Raw genomic sequence first — 23,397 nt, 5'->3', positions numbered from 1 at the left:
ACTGGAAAGGCGAAGAGTTAGGGGTGACATGATACAGGTTTACAAGTGGATGAATGGACATAACAAAGGGGATATTAATAGGGTATTAAAAGTATCAACACAAGACAGAACACGAAACAATGGGTATAAATTGGATAAGTTTAGATTTATAAGAACATAAGAACAAAGGTAACTGCAGAAGGCCTATTGGCCCATACGAGGCAGCTCCTATTCTATAACCACCCAATCCCACTCATATACTTGTCCAACCCGCGCTTGAAACAATCGAGGGACCCCACCTCCACCACGTTACGCGGCAATTGGTTCCACAAATCAACAACCCTGTTACTGAACCAGTATTTACCCAAGTCTTTCCTAAATCTAAACTTATCCAATTTATACCCATTGTTTCGTGTTCTGTCCTGTGTTGATACTTTTAATACCCTATTAATATCCCCCTTGTTATGTCCATTCACCCACTTGTAAACCTCTATCATGTCGCCCCTAACTCTTCGCCTTTCCAGTGAATGCAACTTAAGCTTTGTTAATCTTTCTTCATATGAAAGATTTCTAATTTGGGGAATTAACTTAGTCATCCTACGCTGGACACGTTCAAGTGAATTTATATCCATTCTATAATATGGCGACCAAAACTGAACTGCATAATCTAAATGGGGCCTAACTAGAGCAAGATATAGCTTGAGAACCACACCAGGTGTCTTGTTACTAACGCTGCGATTAATAAATCCAAGTGTCCGATTTGCCTTATTACGAACATTTATGCATTGATCCTTTTGTTTTAAATTCTTACTAATCATAACTCCCAGATCCCTTTCGCAATCCGACTTCGCAATCACAACACCATCTAGCTCGTATCTAGTAACTCTATCATCATTACCTAACCTCAGAACTTTACATTTATCAGCATTAAACTGCATCTGCCAATCCTTTGACCATTTCAAAACCCTATCTAGATCAACTTGAAGTGATAGTGAGTCCTCCTCCGAATTAATTTCCCTACCGATTTTCGTATCATCGGCAAATTTGCAAATGTTGCTACTCAAACCTGAATCTAAATCATTTATATATATTATAAACAACAGAGGTCCCAGGACAGAGCCTCGAGGCACTCCACTTACAACATTTTCCCACTCTGACTTGATTCCATTTATACTAACACTCTGTTTCCTTTGGTATAGCCATGCCCTAATCCAGCTTAATATAGCACCCCCAATACCATGAGACTCTATTTTTTTAATCAGTCTTTCATGTGGCACTGTATCAAAAGCTTTGCTAAAGTCAAGGTATACAACATCGCAATCCTTACCACTATCAACTGCCTCAACAATGCTAGAATAAAAAGATAACAAATTTGTTAAACATGAACGGCCATTTATAAAACCATGTTGCGACTCAATTATTAATTTATGTTTATTTAGGAAAGACTTGGGTAAATACTGGTTCGGTAACAGGGTTGTTTTGTGGAACCAATTACCGCGTAACGTGGTGGAGGTGAGGTCCCTCGATTGTTTCAAGCGCGGGTTGGACATGTATATGAGTGGGATTGGGTGGTTATAAATAGGAGCTGCCTCGTATGGACCAACAGGCCTTCTGCAGTTATCTTATTTACAATGAACCTTAGCAACATCGTTCCCACTACAACTCTTGCACAATATTCTTGTTTATCTAGCCAACACTTTCGACGGGGGATTGAACGCCGACCTGCATGAAGCAAAACCGCCACTCTACCGTCTAGCCCAAATGGTTGGACATTAGAGGAACTGAATCTTAACAATGCTGAGGAGATATGTTCTCAACGTACACAATACCGAGGGGAATAGATATTGGATGTAAATTGATAAAGGGGGGAGGACAGTTTGCTGGTCCGTGTGTCCGCATCCTTGTAAGGCTGGCCAACAAACTGGTTAGGGCTAGTGGAGGAGACTACACGAAGCGCATGTCCACTCAGACTTGCTCATATATCCTTGTCTAGCCTGCGCTTGAAACACTCCAGCGATCCCGTGTCTATCACCCTGTAAGAACTTGCTCCACCAGGCTGTTGCTTGGAGCGGCCCGCAGCTAAATTGAAAAGAATTTGTGAGAATAATCCAGTGAATACATTTCGAAATGCACATAAGTATTCATGGAGCTGCTGCGTAAGACTTTTCCTAGAATGTGGCCAGGCGGCCGTGTGACGTATCTATGATGTCATCTCCGGCACCCGTCGTGACGTCATTGCACCTGGCTGACTCTAAAAGGTCGCCAGAAACTCGTGATGGCAACACAACTGGGTATACAGATTTTAATAGAAAAATAGGATTAGGCTGGTTAGGGTGTAGTGGAGATTTGAATGTTGAGCTTTTGCCGCTTTTCATATTAATATTCTATATTCACGAGGAATATATTTTCTGTTTTGTGCATACCGTCGGGGTTATTGGCGACCCGGGAGTTAGTCAACTGTTGTGGGGGGGGGGGGTTGCCTCCTTGGGAAGGGTCAGTAGTTCCCACCCTTAGGGTGGGGGGGGGCCTCTATATTAGACTAACATGTATATATACACTGGCTGCCTGCCCCCTGACATGATGAATTATACACGGACCCAAAATATATATATATATATATATATATATATATATATATATATATATATATATATATATATATATATATATATATATATATATATATATATATGCGGAAAATCCACAGAGAAATATGAAATGAGGTGAACGTTTCGGCTTTGTTAAAGCCTTTGTCAACACCAGACTGACTCTATATATATATATATATATATATATATATATATATATATATATATATATATATATATATATATATATATATATATATATTTCAGTCAGTCTGGTGTTGACAAAGGCTTTAACAAAGCCGAAACGTTCACCTCATTTCATATTTCTCTGTGGATTTTCCGCATAAAATGATCAGTGTTTTGTGATCGTCAATTGCATATATATATATATATATATATGTCGTACCTAGTAGCCAGAATGCACTTTTCAGCCTACTATACAAGGCCCGATTTGCCTAATAAGCCAAGTTTTCCTGAATTAATATATTTTCTCTAATTTTTTTCTTATGAAATGATAAAGCTACCCATTTCATTATGTATGAGGTCAATTTTTTTTAATTCGAGTTAAAATTAACATAGATATATGACCGAACCCAACCAACCCTACCTAACCTAACCTAACCTATCTTAATAGGTTAGGTTAGGTTAAGTAGCCGAAAAAGTTAGGTTAGGTTAGGTTAGGTAGGTTAGGTAGTCGAAAAATAATTAATTCATGAAAACTTGGCTTATTAGGCAAATCGGGTCATGAATAGTAGGCCAAAAAGTGCGTTCTGGCTACTAGGTACGACATATATATATATATATATATATATATATATATATATATATATATATATATATATATATATATATATATATATATAATATTGTTATATAAGTGTGTGTTTTCTGTAAACTGTAACATTGCAATAAAATCAAATAAAAAAAATAATAGGGGTGGTAGGAGAGGAAAAGATTAAAGTATTCAGTGAGAATCCACAAGGTCTTCTCTGAACACTATTTATTTTCTTCTTCGAGGATGTGGATCCCTTTAATTAAACCAGTGGTGGTACCCCTATATATATATATAATATATATATATATATATATATATATATATATATATATATATATATATATATATATATAATTTTTTTTTTTTTTTTTTTTTTTTTTTTCAATAGGGAAGGGAGTACCACCTCTGGCTGGAAGAAGGGGGACCCATAGCCTCGGAGGAAACCACACATAACGCATTGGAGGGAATGTAGGTCCCCTCCAATACAGTTTCTGTGTGCTTTTCTCCTACCACCCCCTTCCCTTTTTATATATATATATAAAATAGAAATGTATAAGTAAAATAGATGTAGAAAATAAAATAAATGTAGAAATAAAATAAAATATAAATATATATATATATTTTATATATATATATATAATAGTTTATAAATACCTCCTAGTACATTTCTACTTCTTCAGTCACCAAATGTTCGTTTTTTTCTATAAAGCTGGTAATTTTTTGCAATTATTATTTTATTTACAACAAATATTGGTATAGTGTTGAAATGGTTGGAAGTACCGGTTGGCTAGAGTCCCTTTCTCTCTGGGCTGGGTTCCTGCCTGCTACTCCCTGCTGCTGCTGCTGTCTGCCTACTCCCCACATGGGAAGGTCACTATTTTTTCACCACATGTTTCACTACATAGTCAAACTTTAACCGTTTCTAGTGTGTGTTTTGTTTTGGCGGGTAAAAAGAAAAACACGGAACATTGTCTGGCAAGAGTGACATAGCGTTTGAAAAGGGGCCGGAGAGATGCCATGTGGCAGTTTTTTTTATCCATGTTAAATGTGTCATGTGTTTATAACCCATTTTACCCCGCCTATAATTGTAATGGGGGTGTAAAGTTCTATTAATTTAATGGGAGGAAATGGTCAATGTTTTTTGTATTTGTAATGTTGACATTATGTGATATTAAGGTCTTCACGGAGTTATTAGACGATGCTAAGCATTTATTATGTCCAGGTTGCAATATGTATAACTTTGTGTATAAAATATTGTGTATACATTTTAAATATCAATAATACAACTCCCACCCTCCCCAAGCTGCTTATATGTATAATTATAATACAATTATAGTTCTGATTGTTTGTATGCGTATTATAGATGGCCAGTATAGGCGTATGTTACTGGTGGTGTGGGTGGTGGAGCGTGGTGCGTCAGCCAAGCGTGTTTATCAAAGGCGTTTGTGAACTTTGTGTTAAGCTGACATGTGAGCCGGCGGTAAGGGCGGCATTGGTGGTGATGCCAGGGGTGTGGAATGTTGCAGTACCACCTGTGTACCTGGGTGGGGGGAGTGTACGTGGGTGTGGGTGGGACAGGGGAGGGTGTACTCCCATGCACACTCCTCTAACTCCCACACAGTTAGGGATTGACACTCGCTGCCCCACCCAGCTTTATCTCTCCCCCCCCCCCCCAACACCCACACACCTTTGCTCTCTCGCCTGCTTCCTCGACACCCACACATTCTACACCTCCCCCTCCATACGCCCACACCCAGCCTCCTCCCCCTCCATACACGCCCACACCCAGCCTCCTCCCCCTCCATACGCCCACACCCAGCCCACGTGCTGGGACCCGCCATGCAACTCACCCACCCACAGCCAGTGTGGAGACTCGTTTTCCAGCCCTCGTGGTCCAGCCCGTCTTTCTTCCTAAGGTTCCCTAACGTCTAGAAAGTGTCGTATTAAAATGCACTTATCCTAACCTGCCAGAGTGACCCGAGAGAGAAAGCAGGACCGTCACCAGCCGCTTCCATTTTCTGGCACGACAGTGTTTGGCCTTACGTAAGGCATACGTGCGAAAAGCGACGTTCTTTGTAAGAGGACAGTTTGCAGCCTGGTCAAGGGTGGGGGGGGGAGGGGGTGTAGGTACTCTTACGACGATACTAAGAGTACAGTGTGTACCTGTTAGTTTGAGAGTACTGGAATGCGTACAAGCTAAATCTTGCCTTTCACTGTGAAGGGGCGATAGAGAGAGCTTTCTGTGAGTTGACTACCACACACGCCAGCAGTGTGTGTGTCAAGGGGGGGGGGGGAGAGATGGTAATGACATCATGGATACTGTCTTGTGTAGCAGGGGGAGTGGGGGGGGGCCTTGGGGGCAAAGGTCATCAGTGATGCTCGGCCACTAATGAAATAATACTTATGGGGAGCGGGGGTAGTTAATTTTGCTATGTTTAATTTACCTATTTGTCTTAATTTGATTGTAACAAAGAAATCCCTGTCAGAGTAGTGTTGTTTGCTGTCAGATTTAGCTACTCAGAACGAAGTGTCCATGTAGCACGGGCTATGGTGAGCCCGTAAATGATAGTACTTGTTACATGTTGTTTTAGAGGACAACGGTAGTTAATATGACCCCAAGACTAAGACGAAACTGGAAACCGCTCACCGCGTCTTTGACCTGACCTTTATATGCACTAGGGGGATATTTTGTCTTGATAAATGTCGTCTAGAGCCTAAGGTTTGTTCCCCCAAGTACAACCCACGGATCAAGTGTTCGATTCCGGGCGGGACAGAAGTGGTTGGGCACTTTTCGTGTCACCTATAATGCCTCTGTTCACTCAGCAGTAAATAGGTACCCGGGAATTGTCAACTGTTGTGGGGGGGGGGGGTTCAGTAGTTCCCACCTGGGGGGGGGACACTACAACGTAAGCCTAACGTCCCAAAGAAAATAAATTATATTGAGGCAAGATCGTAAATTTGGTTGTTAATATATAAATACATTTTGTGAATGTTGTAACAAGTTGTTGAGTATAGGGATTGATGTGTGAAACATGTGGCTGCCCCCCCCCCAAGTGAGGGCAGGTGTGTAGTGAGGAGAGAGAGAGAGAGGGAGGCATAAACCACGTGGAAGACCTGATTGGGGTCTTCCTCTCCACCACCGCCTCCTCCTCCTTGTACCCGTGTGTAGTGTAAACTCTTGTTTACCACCGACCATAGTGTCAAATGGCTTTACTCTTTTATGGAGGGGATATTTTTTGTGTGTGTGTGTGGGGAAGAGATGTGGTAGTACCCAACCTCCACGTGGAGGTGGGGACCAGCGGTCATGGTGTGGTGGTCTCTGTACACCACACCCTCTGCCGTCTTTCCTAGTAGACATCCGCCTCTATCACCCCTCCCACCTCCCTCCGCTCCCCACCTTTTCCCATACTTACCATAACCGACCTCCAGGCCCCTCCCTACTCCCCCCCCCCCCCCCACTCGTGCTTCCACCGCCCGCCCCCCTCCACACGCCGTAGCTGTTTACGTGCCATTTGCTGCAAGTCTGCCACGGTCACAGGAGCACATGGCTCCCTGCTGCTCACAATAGCAGCTTCCTACACATTGCTAATGACTCGTTATTTAGTAGTCATCATGACCTACTATAAAAATATAATTAAAGATGATTTGTTAATGTTATATGTGTCTTTGTGTATACTCTAGTTGGGGTTGGTATTGCTAGTATTCGCGGGTGTGTTTACAAACACCCTGTTGTTTGTTGTGATGTGTGCCGCACTGTGTTATGATTGGTCGACGGGAACGGCACTGTGTTAGGATTGGTGGACGGGCGAGCAGGCTGCAACGTGATTGGTTCAAGTGCTTGGCCAAGGGGACTTTCAAATTCAAATGTCCCCTCAGGCTGAACTGTTATTGGTCTGTTTCGTTCCGGTCTGCTTGTTTCATTAAGATGAGACTTTCACCTGCGCCTAACAACAGGATGTTAGAGCAAATAAAATTTAAATTTGAGCATTAAAGTTTAGAATTTGTAGAAAGACTAGAACGTTTCAGAGCGAGGAGGTAGTGGAGTAGGCGTATAGGGGCGGATGTGGGAGCTAGCGAGCGAGCCGCTGCGGCCAGGGCGTCAACCGTGACGTCACCGCGTACGTCATTACTCCGCCGGCCGGCGTGGTCGACACACACGTGTTGTGGTGGTGCGCGGGTTTCCTGTTGACGCTTGTTCAAGCCCGCTGCTCTAGCTAGCCGCTGTTTGCACCTCCCTCCACTCTTATGTTGATGGCACTTGCTGGGACAACGGTGATATTTTTAATACACGGATACATTTCTTTAATCTACCTGGATAATCTATCCAGGTATAAATCCTGGTCGGGGAGGATTTGCGGGGCGCTAATCCTGAACTATAGCCTCTGTTCACCCAGCAGTGAATGGGTACCTGGTTGTTAAACAATTTTACGGGTCGTATTCCGGGGAAAATTAGGATTAAGGACCTGGCTTAAACGCTATGCGTACTAGTGGCTGTACAACCATGTAACAACTCTTGTTAAACAACCTATTTAGTAGAGGTTCCTACACAAGTATCAAGTAAACATCAGTTTTGGCCAAGTAGCTTAAAAGGATTGTAGCTTTAATTTATTAATGTATATTATTGGTTATTTTCATAATTTTGGCTAAGATTGGAAGACGCTTCCTCACAACTGTTGTTGTTTCTAGATTCAGCTACTCTGGGCAACATGTCCAGGTAGCACGGGCTATGGTGAGCCCGTCATTAATTAAGTTAGGTTATTCACGTTAACCTTGTTACTGTGATATTTAGGGTCACTTTCTGTACAAGTAGTCGGGTTGAAATTGGAGATGAGGGGGGGGGTGGATGTTCTAGTCAAGGAACACCTTTTTAATATATATATATATATATATATATATATATATATATATATATATATATATATATATATATATATATATATATATATATATATATATTTGTGCATGGTTAATATTGCATTATCCCTCGTTTCCTTATTCTACTTTCCTCTCCTCTCCCCATTCTCATCTCCCATATACCTCCATATTTTCTTCTGATCCTTTAATCTGCCCCCCTCCCCCTCCCTCTCCCCCTCCCCCCCCGTCACTAAACTAGACCTGGTCACGTTATCATTGATTTTAAGCGGCGAGGTTGACTTTGGTCCGCATGTTTACAAGGGCACGGAGGTTATCTTGACGGGATTCCGGGGCTTAGCGTCCCCGCGGCCCGGTCCTCGACCAGGCCTCATTTTTGTTACACACACCCAGGAAACAGCCCGTAGCAGCTGTCTAACTCCCAGGTACCTATTTACTGCTAGGTAACAGGGTCATTCAGGGTGAGGTGCGACTGCCCCCTGCGTGACGGGAGATGTCTCCCGTCAGAGGAGAGATTACCTTCGGCGCTTGGAGACTCCCGGCGCCAGGTGTGGTGCTGGCCGCTGGTGTGAGTCGTGGCTCACCTCAACAACCTCATGCAAGCACGGTGTGTTGCACCATTGTGCTGTATGGGAGGGCCTGACGGCTGAGTGGACAGCTCTCGGGGTTCCTAGTCCGAAGGTTCGTGTTCGATCCCCGCTGGAGGCGGAAACAAATTGGTAGTTCATCATGATGCACCTGTTCGCCTAGCAGTAAATAGGTACCTGGGAGTTAGACAGCTGCTACGGGCTGCTTCCTGGGGGTAACAAAAAGGAGGCCTGGTTGAGGACCGGGCCGCGGGGACGCTAAGCCCCGAAATCATCTCAAGATAGATCTGCAATCAACATAAATCTTTGAGCCAGATGGTCTGCGTTGATAGTCTTCCCGCACCAGTGCCGGTGAATAGTGCCCGTCTGTCTGTTACGCAACCCGGCCTCAAGGCTAGGCTCGTTCAAGCGGCGGTCGAGTCCAAAGACACATTTGCCAGTTTGAACGTAATTCGTATTTGTTATCAGATATAAGGTGATATTAGTACATAAGGTGTTGAATAGTTAGAACTAAGTGGTTAGGTTGTGTGGGCCATGATTGGTGTAGGTAGGTGGTGTGAGGCATTGAGAGAGGTGTGTGGGGGGGGGTGGCCGTGTATGGAGCCTGCTGATCTAGGGACTTACACACGGCCTCAGACCTGTGGGGGTCGTGTGTGTACTGTTTCATTCATAAAGAGTGTGTGTGTGGGGGTTGTTGACATGGGTTCCCTTATGGGTAAAACGCCCGTGTTCTGTGACCAGAACGTGTCGACGGGTTATGGTGAGTCCGTGGTACTCGCCTCCCACAGATGTAGGCCTTTAGGAAGTGGTAAGTCCCCGCTCTTGGTGGTGGTGGGCCACCAGGGCGGCCCTTCCTCCCGCCTCAGGGCCGTGATTGATTGCTGTGTCAACCACAGTTGGGTGTGGCTTGTGGGGCCCCGCACCTTATGGGTGGGGGGGGGGAGGCTGTAGGCCTAACTATATTGGTGTAGACCATTATTATCCCCCCCCTTGTTGAGTGACCACAATGTTTCTCCACGCCTTGATCAACTGGTCACGGGTAACTGGTGTTGGGAACGTCACAGTGACTTGAGGAACCATCTTATCAATCTGCAGAATGTCTAGTGTAATTGTTGCATATTTGTCATCTCTATCTTGCCTATCTCTTATGGCTTACGGTCGTCTCTTAACCATTCTCTTCCCACTTCAACATATATCTGTCACACACAGATTGTAATTAGGACAATTCCAAATACTGGGAGGCGCGCCATGAGACTGCTAGAGTTAGGCCTAGTGAGCACCAGTTAATGTTGACTGGGTTCACCGCGGCCTCTTATTCACATTACCAGTATATAAGCCCCCCAGACAAATTTTGATAAATCATTATTATTGGTGCCAAAAGGTTCCGCTTGGTGTTGACTGTGTAGTCTGGCACCAGTGTCTCATTGTTTACCCAGTGGGTAAGTGGGCACCAGGCGTCGTGTGGGGGGGGGGGGTGACATGGGTCGGTCACCTTGGGGGGGGGGGGGGTGTTACCAGATGCCGCCGGGTTCACACATTACATGCATTGAAAAGTGTTTTGAGTTAAGTGGTGAGGAATTACAGTGTTTCCTGAGGTGTGGCAGCTGCCTGTAGGTGCAGCCGTCACGTCACGCCGGCAACATTACAGTCCCCTGAGGTGTGGCAGCTGCCTGTAGGTGCAGCCGTCACGTCACGCTGGCAACATTACAGTCCCCTGAGGTGTGGCAGCTGCCTGTAGGTGCAGCCGTCACGTCACGCCGGCAACATTACAGTCCCCTGAGGTGTGGCAGCTGCCTGTAGGTGCAGCCGTCACGTCACGCCGGCAACATTACAGTCCCCTGAGGTGTGGCAGCTGCCTGTAGGTGCAGCCGTCACGTCACGCCGGCAACATTACAGTCCCCTGAGGTGTGGCAGCTGCCTGAACAACTTCCAAGTAGCACGGGCTAAGGTGAGCCCGTAGTGGACTTAGCTGGTACAAGAGCGGTGTTGTGTGTGCCTATAGTCCAGCGCCTAGTGTGTCGGTTTAATCGTTCCATGTCTAACTGCCTTGGCGCATGTTCACAATGTTCTTCCCAAGGCTTTATGGGACGGTGGTGGTTGGGGGGGGGGTAGTTGTTATGAGGGGGGGGGGTGGAGGGGCAGGCAGGAATGCGGGCATTTCCTCTTGCATAGTAACGAACCAAGCGAGCTGGTAGAAAGGCCGCCGTGTGTGTGTGTGTGTGTGTGTGCCTGCCTGCCTGCCTGCCTGCCTGCCTGCAGGTTGATGGCATTACAATGCTATGCCCTGACCACCACCAAGGGAGAATATACAAGTGACAATGTAGATGTTTTAGATCTTAAGTAACCGTCAGATAACTTGAGAAGGTGGAGAGGACAGTTGAGGATTTGAGAGGTACTCACCTAGTTGTGCTTGCGGGGATTGAGCTCTGGCTCTTTGGTCCCGCCTCAACTGGTGTACAGATTCCTGAGCCTACTGGGTTCTACGTTTGAATCTGTGTATGGAGTCACTCCACCACATCACTGCCTAGTGCATTCCACCTGTTAACTACTGACACTGAAAAAAGTAATTTCTGATATGTCTGGCTCATTTGCGTACTCAATTTCCACCTGTCTCTCCTTGTGCAATTGATTGATGAACATTAATAAGGTGCCTAAGAGGTGGTACGGGCATAAATAACTCTTTCCCCCCCTCCCACTTTGTGCGTGTTCCACCCGTGCTAAATAGTTTATCTTTGTCTACTGTCAATACTCCTGAGAATGTTGTAGGTGGTGATCATGTCTCCCCTTACTCTTGTCTTCCAGGGACGTGAGGTTTAGCTCCCGTAGCCTTTCCTCGTAACTCATACCTCTCAGTTCTGGGACAAGTCTGGTGGCATACCTCTGAAGGGAAAGGAATTATCAGGGTCATTTCAGTATAGCACTAGGAAGGGGTCAGGATAAGGATTAGGGATGGGACGGGGAATAGGAATGGTGCCCAACCACTTGTCGACGGTCGGGGATTGAACACCGACCTGCATGAAGTGGAGGTTGGTGTTCTACCGTCCAGCCCAAGTGGAGGGGCAGCATAACTGGAAATGGTTCTGGGAGTTCTACTTCCAGACTCGTGATAACTTGGTCCACCAGGCTGTTGCTTGGAGCGGCGTGCAGGGGCACATGTCCACTACAGCCTGGTTGGTCGGGCACGTGTTGCATAACTGAGTCGTCTCTAACTTTGTCTTGTATTAAGGTGTGTGAGGACCCCAGCATGAGGGAGAGGAGAGGGTAGGAGAAGTGAGTGTTGGCAGGTCGGGGGTCAAGGTGTTTCCAGCACTGTATACTAAACTTTCTCCTGCTTCTCTCATTACTGCTCCTCTCCCCCCCCCTCTCTCTCTCTCCTCCCTGGTAGTAGAAGAAAATTCTAAATTCTCCCTGAAGATGGTGTTAGTCTAGAGGCAAGACGGTGTTTACAGGGTGTGTGTAACGTTGATCTTGGGTCTTGTGTAGTCTCCGTGGCCTAGTGGTAACACACTCGCCTGGTGTATGGCCAGCGCTTTGGCCTGGGTTGGTATCCTGGTCGGGGAGGATTGACTGGGCTCCAATCATGAACTATAGCCTCTGTTTACCCAACAGTCATATGGCTATCTGGTTGGTAAACGATTTGGCGGGTTGTATTCCGGGGAATATTAGAATTAAGGACTTGACCGAAACGCTTTGTGTACTCACCTATTTGTGCTTGCGGGGATTGAGCTTTGGCTCTTTGGTCCCGCCTCTCAACTGTCAATCAACTGGTGTACAGATTCCTGAGCCTACTGGGCTCTATCATATCTACATTTAAAACTGTGTATGGAGTCAGCCTCCACCACATCACTGCCTAGTGCATTCCATCCGTTAACTACTGACACTGAAAAAGTTCCTTCTAATGTCTCTGTGGCGCATGTGGGTACTCAGTTTCCACCTGTGTCCCCTTGTTCGCGTCCCACCAGTGTTGAATAGTTTATCCTTGTTTACCCGGTCGATTCCTCTGAGGATTTTGTAGGTTGTGATCATGTCTCCCCTTACTCTTCTGTCTTCCAGTGTCGTAAGGTGCATTTCCCGCAGCCTTTCCTCGTAACTCATGCCTCTTAGTTCTGGGACTAGTCTAGTGGCATACCTTTGGACGTTTTCCAGCTTCGTCTTGTGCTTGACAAGGTACGGGCTCCATGCTGGGGCCGCATACTCCAGGATTGGTCTTACATATGTGGTGTACAAGATTCTGAATGATTCCTTACACAGGTTCCTGAACGCTGTTCTGATGTTAGCCAGCCTCGCATATGTGTGTTCACCTAGTTGTGCTTGTAGGGGTTGAGCTCTGGCTCTTTGGTCCCGCCTCTCAACTGGTGTACAGGTTCCTGAGCCTACTGGGCTCTATCATATCTACACTTGAAACTGTGTATGGAGTCAGCCTCCACCACATCACTGCCTAATGCATTCCATTTACTACTCTGACACTGAAAAAGTTTTTTCTAATATGTTTGTGGCTCATTTGAGCACTGAGCTTCCACCAGTGTCCCCTTGTGCGTGTTAGTGGCTGTACAAGCATGTAAGAATTCTTGTACAGTATATACGGGGGCATGTTGCCTGGGTATACGTGGGCATGTTGCCTGGGTATACGGGGGCATGTTGCCTGGGTATACGGGGGCATGTTGCCTGGGTATACGCGGGCATGTTGCCTGGGTATACGCGGGCATGTTGCCTGGGTATACGCGGGCATGTTGCCTGGGTATACGCGGGCATGTTGCCTGGGTATACGCGGGCATGTTGCCTGGGTATACGCGGGCATGTTGCCTGGGTATACGCGGGCATGTTGCCTGGGTATACGCGGGCATGTTGCCTGGGTATACGCGGGCATGTTGCCTGGGTATACGCGGGCATGTTGCCTGGGTATACGCGGGCATGTTGCCTGGGTATACGCGGGCATGTTGCCTGGGTATACGGGGGCATGTTGCCTGGGTATACGGGGGCATGTTGCCTGGGTATACGGGGGCATGTTGCCTGGGTATACGGGGGCATGTTGCCTGGGTATACGGGGGCATGTTGCCTGGGTATACGCGGGCATGTTGCCTGGGTATACGCGGGCGTGTTGCCTGGGTATACGCGGGCGTGTCGCCTGGGTACACGCGGGCGTGTCGCCTGGGTACACGCGGGCGTGTCGCCTGGGTATACGTGGGCGTGTCGCCTGGGTATACGTGGGCGTGTCGCCTGGGCATACGCGGGCGTGTCGCCTGGGCATACGCGGGCGTGTCGCCTGGGCATACGCGGGCGTGTCGCCTGGGCATACGCGGGCGTGTCGCCTGGGCATACGCGGGCGTGTCGCCTGGGCATACGTGGGCATGGGTACACATACTGGTGCCCCCAAGACGTGGACTATATTGGTGGGTCCCGCCTGGCAGTTGGGCATGATGCCCCCACCTTCTGCTGGGGTAGCAGCCACTTCCAACAGCCTGCTTGACCAGTCCAGTAACCAGGAGGTCTGGTCGACGACTGGGCCGCGAGGTCGTTAAGTCCCGAAATCATCTCAAGGTAACCTCAAGGTAGGGGGTTATCCTGAAGAGATTTCGGGGCTTAGCGTCCCCGCGGCCCGGTCCTCGACCAGGCCTAATTTTTATTACACACCCCCAGGAAGCAGCCCGTAGCAGCTGTCTAACTCCCAGGTACCTATTTACTGCTAGGTGAACAGGGGGCATCAGGGTGAAAGAAATGCACGTTTGTTTCCGCCTGCGTTGGGGATCGAACCCGGAGCCTTGAGACTACGAATCCCTAGTGTTGTCCCCTCAACCGTCAGCCCCCCCCCCCCTGACGGGAAAGGGGGGGTTGAGTGTCTCCCCACGTCCCCTGACCTTGTATTCACTACTTTCAATCTCTATTCATCATTCTGATCACCACCCCACCCCCCACCCCCCCCAGCAGTTTCATGTGAATCTCTGAATTATAGTGGCTGTAGAAGGCCTATTGTCCCATATATGGCAGCGCCTGTTTATATATCCAGGCAAACTTTCATTGGTACGTCTGTCTTAAGCTTGCAACACAAGGGCCGTGACGAGGACTCGAACCTGCGTCCAAGAGCATCCCAGACGCTGCCTTAAATGACTGGGCTACGACATGGTCGAAAAAATTGAAACCAAAGTTCTAGTGAACTTACTGGATCGTGCAGCCTCTCCGAGACACAAAGCCGGGTTTTACACAACTCCCCCCAGGCACCCGAGCTATGTCAATAGGCCGTAATGCCTCGTGTGTGGTGTCGGGGGTGTAACAAGAGCGAGATATTATGGAAGAACAACACCATTGTGTTGTATTAACAACGCTCCGAGAAATGTATATCAGTGTTCTATTTGCCTTAACTCCGGACATCTATGCATTCATTTTGGGGCTTTAAATTCCTACGAATTATGCCCCCCCTCCCTTCAGAATATGTAATTTCAGCAGTAACCAGAGGCCAGATTCACGAAAGGACTTACGCAAGCACTTACGAACGTGTACATCTTTTCTCAATTGCAAACAAAGTCGCCAAAGATTATTAAACAGTTAATGAGCTCCGAAGCACCAGGAGGCTGTTTATAACAATAACAACAGTTCAATGGGAAGTTTTCATGCTTGTAAACCGTTTAATTAATAAATGTAACCAAAGCTGTTAAAGATTGAGGAAAGATGTACACATTCGTAAGTGCTTTCTTGAATCTGGCCCCAGTTGTCTAGGATCTCTACCATCATAACCGGCCTTATATTTGTCACCATTAAACTGTATCTGCCCATCTTTCCACATCTTATAATTCCAGCTAGATCATCTTGAGGTGATTTTAAGAGTTCTGAAATTACCCTCTCTTCCTCCTCCCCAGTTTTGGTGGTGGTTGTAAATATTGGTGCTCGGTCCGGTAGGCTTATGTTTGTGGTAAAGTAGTGTGTGTGTGTTCAGGACGCGGCACAACGGTTTCCTACTGATTGGTGGAGAGTTAGTAGTAGCACGGGCATGAATAACCCGCAAGGGTTTCCAAATTGAGCGATTGGTCACCCAATACGGGGTCATCTTACCACGTATTGACCCGAGGCCGCCCCCCCCCCCTGTCCCATCCCAAATCCCTTTATCCTGACCCCTTCCCAGTGCTATATAGTGGTAATGGCTTGGCGCTTTCCCCCTGATTGATCCCCTCCTTTCCCTATAGTGATGTCACTGAGGGCGTCAGTTGGCGGATAGTATTTTAGTACTAGTGTTTTTATATAACTTTTTGTTCTGATTTCATTGAAGAATTTTGTGAGTGGTGTTTGGTAGATGGTGGAGGATGGCGAGTGGTTGTTGTGGTAGAGAGGTGGTGTCCACTCTGGTGTCAGTTGTCTTGTGGTTGGTGCAGTGTGTGTGTGTGTGTGTGTGTGTGTGTGTGTGTGTGTGTGTGTGTGTGTGTGTGTGTGTGTGTGTGTGTGTACTCACCTATATGTACTCACCTATATGTGCTTGCAGGATCGAGCATTGACTCTTGGATCCCGCCTTTCGAGCATCGGTTGTTTACAGCAATGACTCCTGTCCCATTTCCCTATCATACCTGGTTTTAAAATTATGAATAGTATTTGCTTCCACAACCTGTTCCTGAAGTGCATTCCATTTCCCCACTACTCTCACGCTAAAAGAAAACTTCCTTACATCTCTGTGACTCATCTGAGTTTCAAGCTTCCATCCATGTCCTCTCGTTCTGTTACTATTCCGTGTGAACATTTCGTCTATGTCCACTCTGTCAATTCCTCTGAGTATCTTATACGTTCCTATCATGTCCCCCCTCTCCCTTCTTCTTTCTAGTGTCGTAAGGCACAGTTCCCTCAGGCGCTCTTCATACCCCATCCCTCGTAGCTCTGGGACGAGTCTCGTTGCAAACCTCTGAACCTTTTCCAGTTTCATTATATGCTTCTTCAGATGGGGACTCCATGATGAGGCGGCATACTCTAAGACTGGCCTTACGTAGGCAGTGTAAAGCGCCCTAAATGCCTCCTTACTTAGGTTTCTGAATGATGTTCTAACTTTTGCCAGTGTAGAGTACGCTGCTGTCGTTATCCTATTAATATGTGCCTCAGGAGATAGATTAGGTGTTACGTCCACCCCCAGGTCTCTTTCACGCGTCGTTACAGGTAGGCTGTTCCCCTTCATTGTGTACTGTCCCTTTGGTCTCCTATCTCCTAGTCCCATTTCCATAACTTTACATTTGCTCGTGTTGAATTCTAGTAGCCATTTCTCTGACCATCTCTGCAATCTGTTCAGGTCCTCTTGGAGGATCCTGCAATCCTCATCTGTCACAACTCTTCTCATCAACTTTGCATCATCCGCAAACATCGACATGTAGGACTCTACGCCTGTAAACATGTCGTTGACATATACAAGAAATAGAATTGGTCCCAGCACCGATCCTTGTGGTACTCCACTTGTTACTGTTCGCCAGTCCGACTTCTCGCCCCTTACCGTAACTCTTTGGCTCCTTCCTGTTAGGTAGTTCCTTATCCATTCTAGGACCTTTCCCCCCACCCCCGCCTGCCTCTCGAGCTTGAACAGCAGTCTCATGTGCGGTACTGTATCAAAGGCTTTTTGGCAGTCCAGAAATATGCAGTCTGCCCAACCATCTCTGTCCTGTCTTATCCTCGTTATTTTATCATAGAATTCCAGAAGGTTTGTTAGGCACGATTTCCCTGTCCAGAACCCATGTTGATGTTTGTTCACAAACCTAATGTTCTCCAGGTGTGCAACCAGTCGTAGCCTAATTATTCTTTCCAGTATTTTACAGGGGATGCTTGTCAGTGATACAGGTCTGTAGTTAAGTGCCTCCTCCCTATCTCCTTTCTTGAAGATCGGCACGACATTTGCCTTCTTCCAGCAACTGGGCAATTCTCCTGACATAAGTGACTCATTAAAGATCATTGCCAGAGGCACGCTGAGGGCCTGTGCTGCTTCTTTTAGTATCCACGGTGATACTTTGTCTGGTCCAACTGCTTTAGTTGCATCTAGAGTTGTCAACTGTTTCATTACCTCCTCTGCTGTCACCTCTATATCTGATAGTCTTTCATCTAGGGTAACCCCTTCCAACAATGGGAGCTGCTCAGGCTCGGTAGTGAACACTCCATGGAAACTGGCATTCAGTGCCTCGCAGATTTCCTTGTCACTTTCAGTATATGCCCCCTCTGTCTTCCTTAGTCTTGTCACTTGGTCGTTCACCGACATTTTTCTTCTTATATGACTGTGTAGTAACTTAGGTTGTTTTTTCGCTTTGATTGCAATATCGTTCTCATAGTCCCTTTCCGATGTTCGTCTTATGTTAATGTAATCGTTCCTAGCTCTGTTGTATCTGCTTCTGTTGTCCTCTGTTCTTTGTCTTCTGTACTTCCTCCACTCCCGCCTGCTGGCCATTTTTGCTTCCTGACACTGTCTATTAAACCATGGGTTATTATATTCCTTCTTATTTTTTCCCTTTACCGTTGGTATAAATCTCTCTTCGGCCTCCTGGCATTTCTGTATGACTAGGTCCATCATATCTTGGACTGTTTTTCCTCTAATTTCTTCCTCCCACTGCACTTCACCCAGATAGTCCCTTATCCTCATATAGTCCCCTTTCCTGTAGTCAGCTCTCCTTTCCCAGATCTCTTGTCCCATGGTCATAATTTTGAATTCCATCATGTAGTCAAAGACTAGGACACAATGGTCACTGGCCCCTAGAGGTATTTCATGCTCTAAATTCTCGATATCTTCTACGTTCTGGGTGAAAATCAGGTCTAATAGGCTCGGTGCATCTCCTCCTCTTTCCCTTGTGTCTTCCTTCACATGTTGTGTCAGGAAATTCCTGTCTATAACATCTACTAATTTTGCTCCCCACGTTTCATCCCCTCCGTGTGTGTGTGTGTGTGTGTGTGTGTGTGTGTGTGTGTGCGCGCGTGTGCGCGTGCGCGCGCGTGTGTGCGTGCGTGCGTGTGTGCGCGTGCGTTCTTGATGAAAAAGGTAAGGGGTTGGATTCACGCAAGCACTTACGAACGTTTACATATTTCCTCAATCTTTGACGGCTTTGGTTACATTTATTAAACAGTTTACAAGCATGAAAACTTGCCAATCAACTGTTGTTATTGTTATAAACAGCCTCCTGGTGCTTCGGAGCTCATTAACTGTTTAATAATTGGAAACAAAGTCGCCAAAGATTGAGAAAAGATGTATAGGTTCGTAAGTGTTTGCGTAAGTGCTTTCGTGAATCTGGCCCCTGGTTTATAGTTGTGGCCGTATGTGCTTAACACGTTTGCATGCACTATGTGCACACACACACATGCACTAGATGCACATGTGTGCACACATGTTGCCGTGTGTGTGGGGGAGAGAGTACGTCTATTCTCAGCCGTGCGGGGCTCTTTAACATTGTCTGCAAGTGTTTGGGTGCGGGGGGTAGGGGCATACTGCTATTTAAATGGCCAGTCAACACCCCCCAGGAAGGGAGGTGGTGACCTGAACGGTAGTGATGATGAGTCTGTACCAGGGAGTCATCACCGTACACCCCTACCAGTTTGTTTCTCACCCTGATGCACCTGTTCATCTAGCAGTAAATAGGTACCTGGAACACGAGAGAGAGACAGAGGCCGAGAGAGAGAGACAGGCACAGACAGACAGAGAGAGAGAGAGAGAGATGTGTATGTAGTAGTAGATATAAGAGGAAAAATAGGTTAGAAAGGCGGGGTGGCAGAGCTTAACAAGTATAGTGAGGAGAGGGGCATAGTAATTAAGAGCCTGGTACACAGCTGGTCCCCCAAGGCCGTATAGGGTGTACAAGTCTGTGTGTGTGTGTGTCAGCATTGTTTCTCTCTTGTTTCTCTTGTCCAACTTCCGCTCATGTTGAAACACTCATTAACTTCCTATCACCGGATGAGCACACTTACCGCTCTGGTGGCCAGCAGGTGTCTGCTCTCTCGCTAGGATTAAACATTTACACTTGGGTTCTGAATTTACACTTAATTTACACTTAGTCACGAAGCTGTCAACTCGCCCAGTTTGGTGTTTTGGGCCGTGATGGTTCCTCCCGTACACATTCTGGTTATCTTCTGGAGGTTATCATGGGATGACTTCGGGACTTAGCAACCCCGCGGCCCGGTCCTCGACCAGGCCTTCTATTTGTTATAACTCTTCCCCCCCCCCCCTAGGAAGCAGCCCGTAGCAGCTGTCTAACTCCCAGGTACCTATTTACTGCTAGGTGAACAAGGGCATCAGGGTGAAATGCACTGCCCATATATTTCCGCCGGGGATCCAACCCGGAACCTCAGGACTACGAATCTTGAGTGCTGTCCACTCAGCCATCAGGCCCCCCAGTTGTGTTTGCTCACGGTTTTCTTCTCCAACCTTCTTTAACTGTTTTATGGTGTAAATGTGTCAAGTGTAACGTAGGGATATGAAAGGGGTTGAGAGGCCTAATATTAAAGTGTTGAAGGTTGTTAGATGGGTGGGTAGTTAGGGGGGAGATGAGTGGTCTTCGTCTGCATGTTACTCTTTGAGTGCATTCACTGGTGATTATGGCTCGGCGCGCCTGGTGCACTCCGCGCTGTTTGAATTTGAATGTTTAAATGGCGACCAGCGCGCATGTGTGTGTACTCACGTAGTTGTGCTTGTGGGGGTTGAGCTCTGGCTCTTTGGTCCCGCCTCTCAACCGACCGTCAATCAACTGGTGTACAGGTTCCTGAGCCTATTGGGCTCTTATCATATCTACATTATAAACTGTGTATGGAGTCAGCCTCCATACACTGTGTGTGTGTGTGTGTGTGTGTGTCCTCTCATGACTCACAGTTAACTGGGAGCGCCACTCCCTCCTCCTGGGGTGTGTCCCCCTCGACGCTGAGATGATGTGACGGTAGTGTCTCAGTGTTGTGTGGGGCGGCGCCCCCTGGCTTGGTAACCTGATGCCTGTGTAGAGGGGGAGAGTGGGGGGTATGAGAGGGGGAGGAACCACGGGCGGCTGCTTTACTGGCTGTTGGCACTGTTGGCTGCTTTACTGGCTGTTGGCACTGTTGGCTGCTTTACTGGCTGTTGGCACTGTTGGTTGCTTTACTGGCTGTTGGCACTGTTGGCTGCTTTACTGGCTGTTGGCACTGTTGGCTGCTTTACTGGCTGTTGGCACGGTTGGCTGCTTTACTGGCTGTTGGCAATGTCGTCGACTTTACTGGCTGTTGGCACTGTTGGCTGCTTTACTGGCTGTTGGCACTGTTGGCTGCTTTACTGGCTGTTGGCACGGTTGGCTGCTTTACTGGCTGTTGGCACGGTTGGCTGCTTTACTGGCTGTTGGCACTGTTGGCTGCTTTACTGGCTGTTGGCACTGTTGTCGGCTTTACTGGCTGTTGGCTGCTTTACTGGCTGTTGGCACTGTCGGCTGCTTTACTGGCTGTTGGCACTGTCGGCTGCTTTACTGGCTGTTGGCACTGTCGGCTGCTTTACTGGCTGTTGGCACTGTCGGCTGCTTTACTGGCTGTTGGCACTGTCGGCTGCTTTACTGGCTGTTGGCACTGTCGGCTGCTTTACTGGCTGTTGGCACGGTTGGCTGCTTTACTGGCTGTTGGCACGGTTGGCTGCTTTACTGGCTGTTGGCACGGTTGGCTGCTTTACTGGCTGTTGGCACTGTCGGCTGCTTTACTGGCTGTTGGCACTGTCGGCTGCTTTACTGGCTGTTGGCACTGTCGGCTGCTTTACTGGCTGTTGGCACTGTCGGCTGCTTTACTGGCTGTTGGCACTGTCGGCTGCTTTACTGGCTGTTGGCACTGTCGGCTGCTTTACTGGCTGTTGGCACTGTCGGCTGCTTTACTGGCTGTTGGCACTGTCGTCGACTTTACTGGCTGTTGGCGGCTTTACTGGCTGTTGGCTCGGGATTCGTAGTTCTAAGGTTCCGGTTTCGATCCCCGGCGGAGGTGGAATCAAATGGGTAGAGTTTTTCACCCTGATGTACCTGTTCACCTAACAGTAAACGGGTACCTAGCAGTTAAGACAGCTGCTACGGGCTGCCTTACAAGGTTCAGGATGTTATAGTTAACTAGGCAAATACGGTCATCAATATATAACATTGTACAGTATTTTGTATGAAATTTAATGCTGTTCATATGGTTTCCCCAAGAGCACACGGGTTGTACCGAGGTATACTAGGTAAACCAATCATGAAATGACCCTTTATAATGCGTTATATATATATAATAATTCTGCCGTTATCTGAGAGTGGTGGCTTACGCCCATGTTACAAGCTATACTGTCAAAGCTCATATGGTGCCAATTAAGCCGTGTCCACGCCCAGCTCCCATGTACCGTACTGTATATGTGTGTGTTTTCTTTCCTAGTCTGTATGGTAATGAAGTATTCCAGGTAAACGAATCATCAATTGAGGCATTAACATGCTCCCCGTGTACAAGGAGTTGCCTGTGGATGATCCATGTACTCTTGTCTGATTATATGATCCTTTGGTTAGTTTTCTTGTGCTTATTTGTCTTGTGTAATAGTCATGGCTTTCCTCTTCACACTGTAATCACCTAGTTGTGCTGGCTGGGGTTGAGCTTTGGCTCCTTGGTTCTGCCTCTCAATCAACTGGTGTCAGTCAACTGGTGTACAGGTTCCTGAGCCTGTTCGGCTTTTATCATATCTGTACTTGAAACTGTATATGGCGTCTGCCTCCACCACATCACTTGCCAGTACATTCCATAATGTGTACTCACATCTGTACTAACGAAGGCCTGTGTACTCGTGTCTTCCTTAGTATCTCGCATGTTTACCGTGGTGCTGTGCTATCTACTTTCTCCAAGACTTCCCGTGTGTCCTTGGCCTCCTTCCATGCGGTATTGAACTACGAGTTAATCTTTTGATCTACTCTTCTATGTTTCCATGGCTTTTACTGGTAGTTTGAGTGTGTACAATAAGTTACATGAAGAGATTCCATTTCACCTGGGCTCTGGGAGACCCAACAGCAGACCCAGGTGTGTGAGGCCGAAGCTCTTATCGGCCGAGCTTCGATAGCTCGGTTGTGGATGTAAAGATGCGGACACTCTCATTTACGGATATTTCATATTTATTTCATTCAGGAATGACATGTTTGTTTCATTCATTCAGTGATAATGAATGGAATGTTTATCTCCACAAACGTGTGGATGACTTTACAGGAAGAGAGCCGATCCAAGTTGGTGTTGTCATCTTTGTTGTTTATCATGGTGTTTGGAAGCTTTGTGTGGTGATGCATGCATTATCTTTTAATATTGTCTCCCACATTTTACCTAAGCATACAGTACTGCATTTTAATGTTTTTGGATATTGTGTGTCCTCTTGTTCTTGATATTACGAGAGTTTCTCCTAAAAAAACAATGGGCTGGATATACATGAAGTAGACGAAGGGCCGTCTACTTTATTTATCAGAATAGTGTGCTGATGAGGGGGAGGCAGCAGGGAAGGGTTGGTGGTGGTAGTTAGGGGGGTTTGATGAGGGGAGCATCAGTAGATAGGTGGAAGAAGTTGGGGGGAGGGAGGTACTTAACTGTGTCTCTTGAGGACTGGCTCTTGTGCCCTGCTTCATAGCTAACGGTGCCAGTGTTGTGGTGGTTTTATGCTTGCTCTCCATGC

General features: G+C 46.9%; 1 protein-coding gene across 4 annotated transcripts in view; it reads left to right on the top strand.

Moving 5' to 3' along the window:
- LOC123764369 (lamin Dm0) overlaps positions 1–23,397 on the top strand; it is a 68,710-nt gene that overhangs the window by 11,725 nt on the left and 33,588 nt on the right. The window lies entirely within an intron of this gene.

Source organism: Procambarus clarkii, chromosome 5 (genome assembly GCF_040958095.1).
Source record: "Procambarus clarkii isolate CNS0578487 chromosome 5, FALCON_Pclarkii_2.0, whole genome shotgun sequence".
NCBI lineage: Eukaryota > Metazoa > Arthropoda > Malacostraca > Decapoda > Cambaridae > Procambarus > Procambarus clarkii.
This window is presented reverse-complemented; position numbering and strand designations above follow the sequence as displayed.